This window comes from Triticum urartu, chromosome 2A (genome assembly GCF_056163025.1).
Source record: "Triticum urartu cultivar PI428250 chromosome 2A, HENAU_Tu73, whole genome shotgun sequence".
NCBI lineage: Eukaryota > Viridiplantae > Streptophyta > Magnoliopsida > Poales > Poaceae > Triticum > Triticum urartu.
Genome location: NC_141874.1, coordinates 634,543,350 through 634,557,175, shown reverse-complemented (window position 1 = coordinate 634,557,175; position 13,826 = coordinate 634,543,350).

Sequence of the window (13,826 nt, the reverse complement as noted above, 5' to 3'; positions counted from 1 at the left end):
TGTATCATGTGTAAGCTAAGCAGATGCAATTTACACTAATTAGGAGCAATATGAGCTAGACACCATATGCAACATGCAACCAGATATCACACTGCCAAGTTAGAGCAAGCACCTTGGATGGTGGAGTAGGGGAGCGGAGACTTGGACCTTGTAATGCACTATCAGTACAAGGAGAATCAATACAGATGCTCCGTTTACGTTGTTGCAGAGGACCACCATCATCGCCTTCCTTACTCTTTTCCTTCGTCTTTCTTGATTTTGCCTTGTCAAGTCAAACCCACAAGAAAAAGGAATAAAATTTGCTCTTCAGTACTCATTGATGCATGATACTGATGAACACTACTTTCATGTAAGACGAACACTACATATCACACTGCCAAGTAAGAGCAAGCACCTGTGATGGTGGTGTGGGAGAATTGCGGTGATCAACTAGAGAGCTACGTTGACTATCTTCATTTAGCCTTGCTATTTCTTGAGAATCATGTGGGGAGGATGACACTGCACTCTTTATACGAGTATGGCGTCTCACAGAAACCCACCCGGGTGACTGTCTCATCATAAGTGATTGACGAGGGATACAAAAGAGCATTAGTTTGATGTACGAACATGGTTAATAGACATATGTAGTATGTATCAAAAACAGGAAGGCATGTCATTATCAAAGGTATAATGTGTAAAGTAAGCAGATGTAATTTAACCAAATTGGAAGAAATAGATCTAAAATTTTTTGGAAGCAATACAAGCTAGACACCATATGCAACATGCAACCACATTTGACAGCGCGAAGTTAAAGCAAGCACCTGGGATGGTTGTGTGTGGCAATTGAGATCATCAACTGCAGAGCTAAGTTTACTGTCTCCAACTGCTGACACTGCACCCGTTAGAGCGCTGGAACGCTTAGTGCTTATCTTCGAATTACACTGGAGCGACTTCTGTCTTTTCTTTTCTGCATTCATCAACACTGCATCAGAGTCTAAAATACCCATGCATAGAAAAACAATAGTGTGAGTGTGGGTGAAGTGTGTGCACAATTAGTACAGTGTAAAGGTAGCAGATAGCAGGTCGGTGAGAAATAAATGACGGGAGACATATGATAGCTCTACAACATGCATGGCACACTAAATTACTATAGGATTCTATGAAAATAACAGTCGACTGAAAGCAAATAGGTCAGTCCATTTTTTCTGCACCATCCGATGTACAAAGAACGGGCAGATCACCTTCACCTACCTCCAGCGAGTCAGTGTTGACGATCTTCCTCGAAACGCCAATGCCCACCGGCCCAGTATTCCTCCCCTGCCTGTGCCCTCCCCTCGACCTCACCGCACCGCCATGCTTGGCACCGCCCCCCGGCCATCCATTCAAGCCCCGCCGACCTCCAGATCGGGCGCAAGCAGCTCCTGCGCCCCACACCCCTTTGATAGACACCGATGCGCCGCTTCCCCTGGGAACAGGCGGACTAGGTGCTCCGCGCGCCTAAGTGGGTGCTGCTTCTTTTAATTGTGGTTCGACTGACCCTGAATCGAAATCCAGGCGGGCTACTGACCTCTAGCAAAGATGAAATAGTAAAAGGGAGGAAACCATGTGCATTTAGTATCACGAAGAAGATGCAGTAAGAAGCGCTCAACTAGTTTCTTTCGTGGGATGAATACGGTGTGAGCGGAGACATAAGATTTGCACGAATAAGGGAAGAGGAGTACCTCTTTCTGCTGGCAGTGTTGTGTCCTCCTTTTGTTTTTCCGACGATCTTGTTGTTGTTCGCCGGAAACCAGAAGTTGTGGAGGACGGTGCAGCCTTGGACGAACCCATGGCCAAGTTGTTGAGTGTGGTGCGGTGGCCGTCTGTCGGCGGCGGGGAAGCAGATCCAAGGCAGCGAACGATGGCGTAGCGGGAACAGCTCCGGTGCGGTGGACGGTTGTGACAATGGAGCCGCAGCAGTGAGGCGCAGGATGACGTGGTCGGAGTGGTTCTGGTACGGCACACGTCGGCGTCGGTGTCGTGGAGGCAGCTCTGCCTCGGCTTCAGCTGCTAAGTCCTTGAGGGTGTTGCGGTTGCGGTTGCGTTGGACGACGACGTCGGGGTACCGGCTCCGGCGTGATGGAGGAGGGCGGCGGTGGATTGGCCGCTATGTGGTGGAGGACGGAGGAGGCTGGGGTTTCGCGGCTGGTGGAGAGGGCGTTTTTGCGCCCACGGAGTATGAATGGGGAAACGGAGGGAGGCGGGGAACTAAGGGGGAACAATGTTTCGGTTTGAGACACGCTTGTTTGAAATTTGGGGAAAGTTACAAACTTTCCCCCCATCTAAAATTTTGGACATATTGCAGGTTGGGGGTAGGACAGTCATGTCAGGTGTCCCAAATGTGGGCGGGATAGATTTCGGCCGAGCGCATGGGTAGGCGCCCATGGCGTATGAATGCTTCTCTGGCGTCTTGGTGAAGTTACAAACCTACCCCGGTTTAGACCTTTGGACATCGGGCCGATAGGCTACACGGGCCAGAGTTAGGACAGTAATTTCCTACCACCAAAACATTAGTCTCGCGCGGTTTCGGGTGACCAGAGGCCTATTTGGCGCTTCGTTCAGGGCCTCTTTGTTTCACAGGATTGTCAAAATGAAGGAATAGGAAAAATGCAGGAATAGAGTGACATGTCCCATAGTATCCTACAGGATTTGAAAGAATGTTTGATAGCATAGGAACAACAAAGGAATTCTACAAAGAGGTTTGAGTGGATGGAAATTTTCCTCCAAAATGTAGTACAAATGAATCATATGGAAAAATTCCTAAGGATGCCAATCCTACGAATCAAACGAGCATCACAGGAAAAAATCCTAAGGGTTTAAATCCTCCAAAAATCCTATGCAATTCCTTTGAATCAAAGGAGCCCTCAACATTTGGGAGCGGAAGCATTTAACGTTTTCGGTTCTCTTGAATTGAACTTTCAGGATTTGTCAAACTTCACAAATCTTTACTCTTGAAAATCCTAAAGCTACGATTATTTTGGAATGGAGGGGGTACATTTGAATATACATTGTGCACGAGTATATATTAAAAAATATGCAACTTACCTCAGTTCATGCATGGTTCCAGATATAATCTCCTTGGTTGCAAAAAAAAGTTAGATATGCGTATGAATATATATAGCATGTTCAAACTCACAACAAAGATTGATGCCCCCTTTTACATCTGATTTACAAATGCCATTATCTCGGGTTCAAATAGATGAATGCACTTCCTATGAATTCGAATCTTCGAAACCCCCTTTATGTTGAATTCGACATGTATTCTATTTCGTAGCTAGCAATTTGAATGTATCCATGCAAGTGACAAATGTATAAAGTGCTTCACACTAACAACATGGAGTGCACTAATTAATGTTTATATATGAATTGCAAAAGCATCCATTGCCTGTATTTCAAACCGCTCTCACTCTATGGATCGATAATATGAAATAAACACATGCACATGCTAGAATTCAATTGCAGTTGAAGAAAGAGCCTACTCCTGGTACTGTATATTAGTGATAGGGGTGTGTACAAAGTACATGTGAATACCAGGCATTGTGCGTGTGTGTATACTATCGACGAACTTGCCCCAAGCTTGTATAACATACTAAGGGCCTAGGGTTACAAATCATATATAGTCGGCTTATCACCAGTGGGGATAGAGTCCTCCGCGACTCTGGTAGCTTCGTGTTGTACGCCGAGTCCTCCACATGGGTCTTCGTATAACACGTCTCGGTCCAACCTATATGTGGCACGGGATGGAACCGACCCATGAGTCTTCATGTTGAGCCACCACAACTAGAAATGATGTGCACACCACACCACACATGCAATCGGCCACTAAGAAAACAAGCATATACAATAGTACAACGGTATCTAGCTCACGATACGTCTCCATATTTTGTTGATGACACTGACGGACTTTGCATTTGATGCGTGCTCCGTATTTTGTTGACGACACTTACGGTCATTGTATTTGAAGCGAAAGCACGATATGGTCACTGGACTTCAGAATAAGCTCATTACGGTCACCACATACATTTTGTTGTGCTAACCAACATGTGGTTGGATGGTTAGAGGACAGTGGTTTCTCGAGCCCACCAAGGTTAAAGTCCCGGTGCTTGCATTTATCTTGTGTTAATTTCAGTATTTTTCCGGCGTCGTACGTTCAGTGGGAGGAGACGTTCCACTCGACTACGAGGCACCTATGGTGACTTCGTAAAATCTCAAGATCATATATGCTGGCCCACTCTCTCGAAGGTGCTCATAGGGGTAGGGTTCGCGTGTGTGCGCTTATAGCGGTGAGTGCTTGCGCGTATATATGAGCCCTTGCGTCTGTACCGTGTTAAACAAATACATATCATGATTATATGGTCACTGGCTCACCCGTACAACTCCGTATTTTGTTGATGACACAATCAATTGACCAGTTAAACGTTCCACGCGGCGCAACTAGTGTTGCACCATCGGGGCGCGTAACCGTGGGGCCCACCTGTCAGCCTGTATATGAAAGAAAGAAATGGTAGTTTGAGCCTGTACTGTGTTAATAAAATAGGAGTACATTTTAGGGTGATCATACGGTCACTGGCTCACCATACAGCTCCGTAATTTGTTGATAACACGATCAATTGACCAGTCAAACGGTCCACATTCAGCAGCGCACATTACCATAGGGCCCACCTGTCAGCGCATATATGAAGGACAAAAATGGTAATAAATGAGTGGTTTCAGGGAGGGCGGGCCAGCCGCGGGCGGCGGGGGCTGGCGGTTCGGCCGGTGGTGGCTGGCGGCTCAGGGGGGGGGTGGAGTTTGATGATAAACTGGAGGCCCTTGATTTCGTATCCAACGGCTGGAAAATCTAATGACCAGAGGTGAAAAAGTCAGTCGACTGACGTGTAGCCTCACCCCGCACGTACACATGCACGCACACAAGACACGCACGCAAGACACGCACGCATGTAGGCGTGCAACACTGACACGTACACACGCACGCATGCTGGCGTGCAACAGTGACACGTACACATGCACTCACGGACACACGCACGTACACACCCATGCATGCAACACTGAAACGTACCCTTGCACGCACGCAACACTCGCACGCCTGCATGCACACATCACACGAGCAAGACACACGTTCAACCTATACGTGCATGCACCCTTTGTTAAGGACATGGATTGTTACGGGTATTGATCAATCTTATCTGTGATAAGCAGAACATTGATGTTTGCAGCGGTCTTTATGAATCACAACGTATCGAACGGGCTATCAACATAGTAGGCTTATCTACATGAAAAATATGATGTCACACTCAACGAACAATCATCGGTTTATGAAATGCCCGCTTCTGACCGCCCTGGCCCACCAAAGGTTCCTCTGCTGTGTGCTGCCTATGTTGGGTCACTGACATGCATGCCATGCACCCAAAGAGCCCACATGTCAGTGGAAGAACGGCGCGGTGTCCTAGGTCAGAGTCGAGGGCGCCACTCGCGGCACGCCCGGCTGAACACGCCTCTGTGCCGCATTCAAACGCCTCCATGAAACCCGCCCGTGTGGAAGCCGAGAAACCCACTCTGGACACACGTCCGTTCTTGACCGGGCCGCTTCCCTATTTCCTCCACCATTTTGTCCACTCTTACAATGGCTTACGAAGCGTAGTTATTCCGCATCCAAGCCGGCTGGGTAGCCCGCCGGATACGAGCTATGCAGCTCGCTGATCCACCTCCCTCCCCTCGCCCGATGGAGCCAGTTGCCGCCCCAAGCCGTGGAATTTTTCCATGTGTTGTTTTCATGGACTAGCAAGATGCCCGTGCATTGCACGGAACATCAAGATGCATTTTTTACAAACTCCCGCATGCATGCAAGGGATAATTAATGTCCTCCTTTGCTAGTACCACGAGGCAAACACCATTAATATTGCATCAATTAGTGTTAGTGGCCTTGTATATCTGCAAATTGTAATTTTGATAGTGGCCCCTTGTATATAAAAATGGAGGGAGAAAGATGAGAGATAAGGTGAGGAGGAGTGGGGCGTGGTGGTGACTGGTGGTCGGACTGGGCGGAGGCATGGGGATGGACGACGCATTATGTCTAGGTTTGTATCTCTCTCACACACACCCACATAGGTGGGGGACGTGCACGAAGAGAAGAGGTGCATGCACGGCGCACGTACTCCCGTCTCTTTCCCAACCACACCCGCGCCGGTACACGGTGGAGCTCATTTCTGTACGAAAAAGGCAGCCCAAGTGGTAATTTGGCACGTGTACTGGTTGTCCACTTGGTGGAGGGAGGATCGTCTACCACGGGTGAACAAACAAATTGCGACTTGACGCGTTATGTTAAATTAAAAAAGAGGCAAACCATGTGGGGCCTACCTTAGAGGCAAGGCTCTATACACTGGAGTACTTTTGATGTGTCCTGTCAACTCGCAGAATGAGGAGAAGCTTGCTTAGTACGCCGTCTCCCCCGCCCACGGGCGCGGTGGCTCGCAGGATAGGTGAAGCTTGCTTACTAGTACGCCTTACGCCCGCTCCCTTGCCCACACGCGCGGTGGCTCGCAGCACGAGGAGAAAATTTTACTACTCCCTCCGTTTACTCCTCGTCCCTACTACGTACTTTGGTTAGTACTCCCTCCATTTACTTATACAAGGCCACTATAAAAAATACATTTTTGCATCTATACAAGGCCACACATAGTAATTGATACAAAAGTTACTACTCCCTCCTTTCCAGTTTATGGCTCAATTTCAAAATCTCTCCAACCAAGGTAGACGGTGAGTGGTCGAATTAATTTCGTATTTTGCACAAGAAATTAGTACGCTCGTTTTTCTCAAGAAGTTATGTTTACCGAGGCATTAATTAGAACGAATGCATGAATGACCACTAAATTTCCATGAACTTGTACATGCATTGGTTAGTTTCCTCTTGACACTACTTGTGTCGGGTGATCTAACGCACCTCAAAATCCAACATGTAATGGTACTACTACTAGTATAGTAGAATTGAGACTTATCAAACGGAAAAACGAATGTTTCTAGATGAGCCCTATAAACCCTAGTGGGTACGTACTCCGTAAAAACAGATTTTTCCAAAACTAAGTCGCTCCCTTTCATGAATTCTGTAGTATACTCCTCCGTCGACGCTCCCTTTCATGAATTTTGTACTTCCTGTCGCCAACATGTGGGACATATAGCAACCGGGTCGACGTGTCAAGCACAAAATAACAGTGCAGAACAGCAGGGGGGACGCACCCCACTCGTACCGACCCAGTAGTAGTAATGAGCAATGAGACGTCAAATCACAATGCCACACTTTCCCAGATGGACGAAGCAACCATTATTTCACACTTCGGTTCGCCATCATCTCAAACCACGTACTAGTATTGCTTCTGCCTCAAGAGGGACACGCGCATCGCCTTGGTACATCATGACACGTGGGACCGCATGACAGGCCATGCTCCCCCGCCGATCGCTCGGTAAAATCACCTCATTTTTACTATACTTCCTCCGTATCGGTTTACTACATGGCATGCACGTCGTTCTAGGTTGAGAATTTAACTGGCTATATATGTGATGAACAATACTCTAGCCTTTTAAAAATGTATCTTTTGTACAACAGTACTATCGATGGATTGCGCCATGGAGCAAAAATTGAAATTAAAAAAGGTGGTATATATAGAGAGCGCTCGTCGCCAAATTATGCATATAGTACTATTAAAAAGGCTAGTCACAATAATGGTGTCCAACACAACCCACCCCTCAAATAAAACTAAGAGGGTGCTTGGATACGTTTTAGTCCCATGACTAAAAGTAGTGGGACTAAAACATGCTAGCCTCACCCATGCTTGGATCCAAATACTAAAAAGGCTAAAATCAAGTTAATGAGCATTTATTATCCTCCAAACCCTCCAATCCAGAACTCGCCTGTGTTAAAGGAGAGGAGTTAAATGAGTAGAGAGAGGACTAATCCACATTTTAGTAGGGGTACCCCTGACTAAATTTTTTTAGTCTCAAGACTAGTTTTAGCCCCTCTTTCAGGGGTGCTTGGAACTTTAGCCTCTTAAAGAGACTATTTTTAGTCAAACTAAAATAAGTCCCTTGGATCCAAGCACCCTCTAAGCATCCTGGAATTCTTTGACAAAACTAAGCACCCTGAAATTATTTGACAACTAAACTGCCGGCTATATGATGTTGGCCATATATATTGTACGTATATATTGTGAAGAAACGAGTGGTAGTACTATACCAACTAAAAGATGAAATGTAAGAAATACTAGTATGTACGTACTGAAGAGTTAAAGTAACGAGAAGAAACATAACATAGTTCTGCTGGGGGCTCAGCACAACACACCCCTCAAATTAAATTAAGCACACCTGAAATTAAACTTTGCAACTATTCCGGTAGACACTGCATTAGAACCACCATGAGCAACGACACTGCCACCTTACTCGGAGTCCTCGTCCACGTCCTCGACTTCGTCCTTGTCCCTCTTCCTCTTGGCTGATACTTCTTTGCTTGAACCGCACACTTGGCTATTGCTCTTCATCCAACCCTTGTAGATATTGAAGCAAAGGTAGCCATCCATTGCAGCGTAGTGGATGTGGTCTATATCTAGTACATTCCGCTGCCATGCATGACGATGAAACGTGTATGGAGGTTTCTCTAGTTTACCGTATGAAGGATGAACCATGGCTCCTGCCAGGGTCAGCATTGAAGGCTGACGAGCGGACACCAGCCGATTCTTCTGGAGGTCGAAGGTGTTGCCTACAACGAGGCCTATCCGACGTAGGACGTCTTTGTCATTACCAAAGTCTACAGTAACGAATTTGACTAGGTTGCTCTCGAGAAAGTCCTTAAAATCCTGGCACTCAACGTCGGCATGGCATATGTGGTAGACCAAGCATAAGTCATGCATGCAAACCTGGATCACGGCAGGCTTCTTCCTCTCTTCGTCCTTTAGATCCTTCTCTCGTCCCAGGACTGTGGTGTACTCAACATCTAGCCCAGCGACCCACTCATCATCTGTGTCTTCGAACATGCGTCTGAAGCGAGAAAGGCATCCTTTCACCATCGCGGAAGAACGGGTGTAGATGACGTCGAACTCATCGCCGGTGATGGTTCTAACCTTGTACTCACCGCCGATCGTGGAGATTTGGGACGCCATGGATTTGGGAGGAGGGTTAGGATTAGTGGAACTGCCATAATGTGAATGGACGGGACGACTAGGAGTGAACCGCCATAGTATTGAAGGACGTGCGGGGACGAGTAGGAGCGAACTGCCAGCGTGCGAACGGCAGGGTAGTGGCTTTCCATTCTCCCATGATACGGGCTTCCGAGAGCCCTTGGATCTGAGATCGAACGGTTGCATGTCGTGATTCTAGACCTATGGGTGAATATCCTATCCTAGAGGGTTATTCTGCAAATTTTCAGCAACTTAGCATGCGACTGTTTGATCTCAGATCCAAGGGCTGCCAGCAGCCCGTATCATGGTCGCACCTACCACGACCATCGCGTCGCTCGCGCAGTCGCGCCCTTGGAGAGTTAACACGGTGCGTTAGGCTATCTGATGTTGGCATGTCATACATAGTCATCACTTAGTCACTCATACTACAACAAGGTTGGCTATAAGTGTATTTTTTTACTTCTCTCTATCTCTTTCTTCGTACTCAAGTGTAAGTGCATCCAGTGCCCCTTAGTGGTTTTGGTGTATTGAAGACTTATAGGTTAAGGGACTAATGCGTGTGTGAGTGTACACAGGTCTATAAGTCTATGAGGAGTTTGATATTTACAGGAAAAGTCAACCCCTAAAAATGAATATCTTCGACTGAAGATTTTGGTATTTCTGAAGACTTTCATGAAGACTTCGAAAGTGAATAAATTGGTGTGTCCGTGAAGACTTGATATTCATGCGAGGAATATGAAGCTTGAAGACTTTCGTTTTCATAGTTTTGTTTTTCTCTTTCTTGAGTCATAGGAAACACCGTACTGTTAAAGGGGGTCGAGGAAATACTAAGCAAAAATTTCCATGTGATGCTCAACTCAAAATCCTACACCTACCAATCCCTTCGAGTGAAGCCATTGGAAATCTCATACAGTTCAGTCAATTTCTTCAGTGACAGAGACGAAGTTCTTCAGGTCTTTGAGGAATTTGTCCTGACTGAGGAGTTAGGAATTCGCCAGTGCGGATTGCCTACACAGTGAGGAACATGATAGCCCTGAGGATTTTGGTACTCAAAATTCCGATCGTTGCTGTGCTATGCGCCAGCTGTTCCAAAATATCTATCCACCTAACGGTCATATCATTGAAGGGCATTCATGTCTTATCATGTCGGGCTACTCCCTAGGCTATAAATAGCCGCCCCCTACAACCACTAGCTGGTACGGCCTGCTCCGAGAGAAACCGACACTTGTCATTTGAGAGCAACCCATCCTCCGAGGACTTCAAGCGAAAATCATAAAGTGGGGAAAAACCAAAAACCCAAAACCCAAACACCTACAAACCCCAAGTGATTGAGCATAACTGAAGAGATTGATCCTGAGTGGATCCGACGCTTGTTACCTTTGAAGACTGTGCTTCTTCCAGACGGTTAGGCGTCATGGTCTAGAGCATCCAAGAGGAATTGTGGATCGCCGAGTGACCAAGTTTGTGAAGGTTTGGAAGTCGCCTGAAGACTTACCACGAGTGATTGGACGTGGTCTGTGTGACCTTAGTTCAAGGAGAATACGGTGAGGACTGGGTGTCTTGGACTAAGTGTCCTTGACTGGGTGTCCGGGACTGTGTGTCCTCGAGTTTAAATACTCAGCCGCTCCAACCAGACGTACAACTGAGACAGCGGTTGGAACTGGTCTACCAAATCATTGTCTTCACCAAGCTTACTGGTTCTATTTCCTCAACTCTTTCATTTCCTCATAACTGTGTTGTATGTTTGTTCATATCTGTGTTTCAAGACTTTGACTGAAGACTTTCTCAATTTCCTCAGTTCAATTTCTTCAGTCTGTTTGTCTTGATCCTGTGTTATCCTGTGATTACGCTTCCTGTACTCTGTGCCTGTCTTCATTTCATCATGATGACTATGCTTGTATCCTATTATGTTTACCTTTGAGTACTTATTCCGCTGCTAGTAGTTCTTCGCTAAGGAATTTCCTCACCGGCAAATTCCTCAGTGAAGAATTTCATAAAAATCGCCTATTCACCCCCCCCCTCTAGTCAATATAACGCACTTTCATCAAGGAAGAAACGGTGCTAAGCACGTGTATTTATTGCATTTGCCAAGGAGTGACCTCTTCCAATGAAATGGTGTTGCTAAGTTTGCTTCATTTAATTAGCTATAGACTCAAAATTGTCTTTTCACCTAGGTACACGCGCTTAGCACTGTTTCTTCCTTGGGTCACCAAACTAGTCTCTCTCTTCTTGATTAACTTGCCACATCAGACTTTATGCTTATGTGGCAAGCTTAAGCACCTGTAGGAGCAAGTAAAAGTAAGTACAATAGTGCGCTTTACATGGCATTTTTGCATATGTGGAGGAAAGAGAGGCAAGGAAAAAGTGGAGAAGTGGGCTCTCATGCAAGAGCCAGCCTCTACTACATGGTCGAGCATTGGGAGAGGCACCTGTATGGAGGTGGTCAGGAATCTGGGAGACTGACGCCGGTTGTAGCGTCGCAGTTAAAATGATAATGGCAAGTCAAATCACGGGGCCCCACCTGTCCAGCAGTAACTCGCTGTCAAATCACACAGCCCTATGTTTGCAGCAGCCTACTCCCTCGTCTTCTCACGTCTCTGTCGAACCGACTAGGCGGAACTGCCCCGCCGCCTACCGCGCAGGAAAAGCCCCGCCCTCGACTTTTAAATACAACTACATCCGCTTAAGAATCCAATGATATATTTTTTGTGACATAGTAACTCATATTTAGTTAGTCAAATGGATGACCTAGAACTACGTGCAGGCCCTATAAACCGAGACGCCTAAAAATAAAAAAACCGAGACGAAGAGGGTAGTTCAGCACGTATCTTTTTAGATCAATATAGTCAGGATTCACCAAGGACCAAACCAAGTGGTAAGCTGCTCCTGTCGTGTTGGCGTAGAACTCAAGCAGGGTCATCCGCAAACGAAATGGCGACACACTTAACCGGACCCCTTTGGCCGACATGTGGCTCATCCACCGTCTTGTTCCACGTGCGATGCACCAAATTACAGTTCGGAGCAGCGGTTGGAATTGGAGGCACCCTGGTCGTAGCGCCGCAGTAGTAGAAAATGAGCTACGAGGGGTCAAATCACAAAGCGCCACCTTTCCCACATTAAGCTGGACGGACGAAGCAACCATCATTTCACTCTAGGGCGCAAGAGCATAAAGAAAAGAGAAAACAATGGTGCGTGCGGCAGCTAACTAGGGCACCCTAGGGTAGGGGTCTCCACTACAGATCCTTTTTTTAAAGCGCCTCCACTACAAATCGGCTTCTCCCTCGTCCTCTTGAAGAAAACCGATGATGAGTGCGGCAGTAGGGTTTGTAGGAGTACTATGGCGTGCGGGGCCACGTCGTAGTAAACGGGTTTGAGCCGACGCCTTAAATATGTGTGGGCCGCTTGGTTTTACGGGAATGAGGCAGCATTTTGGGTTCGGGGACCAGTGGAGATATAGTACATACAAAAAATTGTGGACGTAGGTTCGACCGAAAGGCAATGATGCATGGGCCCTGCATTTTGATATACCCGGGGCCGCGTGAAATTTGCTACTCTACTCAAAACTAGTAAGGTACACATGTATTGAACGCATGAGATTTCGAAACCAAATTATGAATAAATACACACTATAGGATGTAAAGCTTTGAGTCATATATGCATGATGTAGATGTTCGCTTAGTTCTTATAGTTCATCTCATTCAAAATCAATAAGTTTTATAAAAATGTTAAGATTCATGGGGTTGTGCATTGTACTCCCTCCGTTCCAAAATAGATGACCCAACTTTGCACTAACTTTGTACAAAGTTAGTGCAAAGTTGGGTCATCTATTTTGGAACGGAGGGAGTAAATCATAAAGTAAAAAACAAATAATGGCAATTCATTTAGAAAAAAATAATCAATTATGATACAGAAGATTCTAGAACAAAGGAGAAGTGCTTGTGTTTTGAGGTTTGTGCATTATGCTTAAGTTCAACTATGGAGTCTTCTAAATTGTACATGTGGCAGATCTGGTGGAATGTTGATGATATCCAATAGCCAGTAATGCTCGGATTTGCCTATCTCTGTACTGTCGGGTTAGCTTCATCCAACGACCATCTTTCAGAGTTATTGGCACACTATATAGTTCTTGTGCCATAGTTGCATGTTTTGGAAAAAAGCTACTAGTGGGTTGTACTATCTATTTAGGAATAGAAGATGTATACATGGAAGTTGTAGGGAAAGAGATGACATGGAGCATCTCAATTCCTATGAGTAGGGATTGGAAAAGAGATGTCATTTGGTTCACATCATAGGAACTTTTCTATTGAATATAGAGATGACATGTTTCTCAAATCCTATGAGGAGGGATTAGAAAAGAGATGTAATTTGGTTCATATCATAGGAACTTTTCTATTGAATATACGCTAATGTTTATTTTCCTTTGAAATTAAGGGAGTATAGGAATCCATTCATATGAACCAAGTGGCTCTAAAGCTATAGAAATGATATCATGTTTATTTCCTTTGAAATGTGGAGTATATGAATCTATTCCTATGAACCAATTGGCTCTAAAGGAAAAAAATCCTATAAAAATCATATCATATAGAGTTCCTATGATATTCCTCGACACTAAAGGATGCTTGAAATTGCTGCGGGTGATACGAT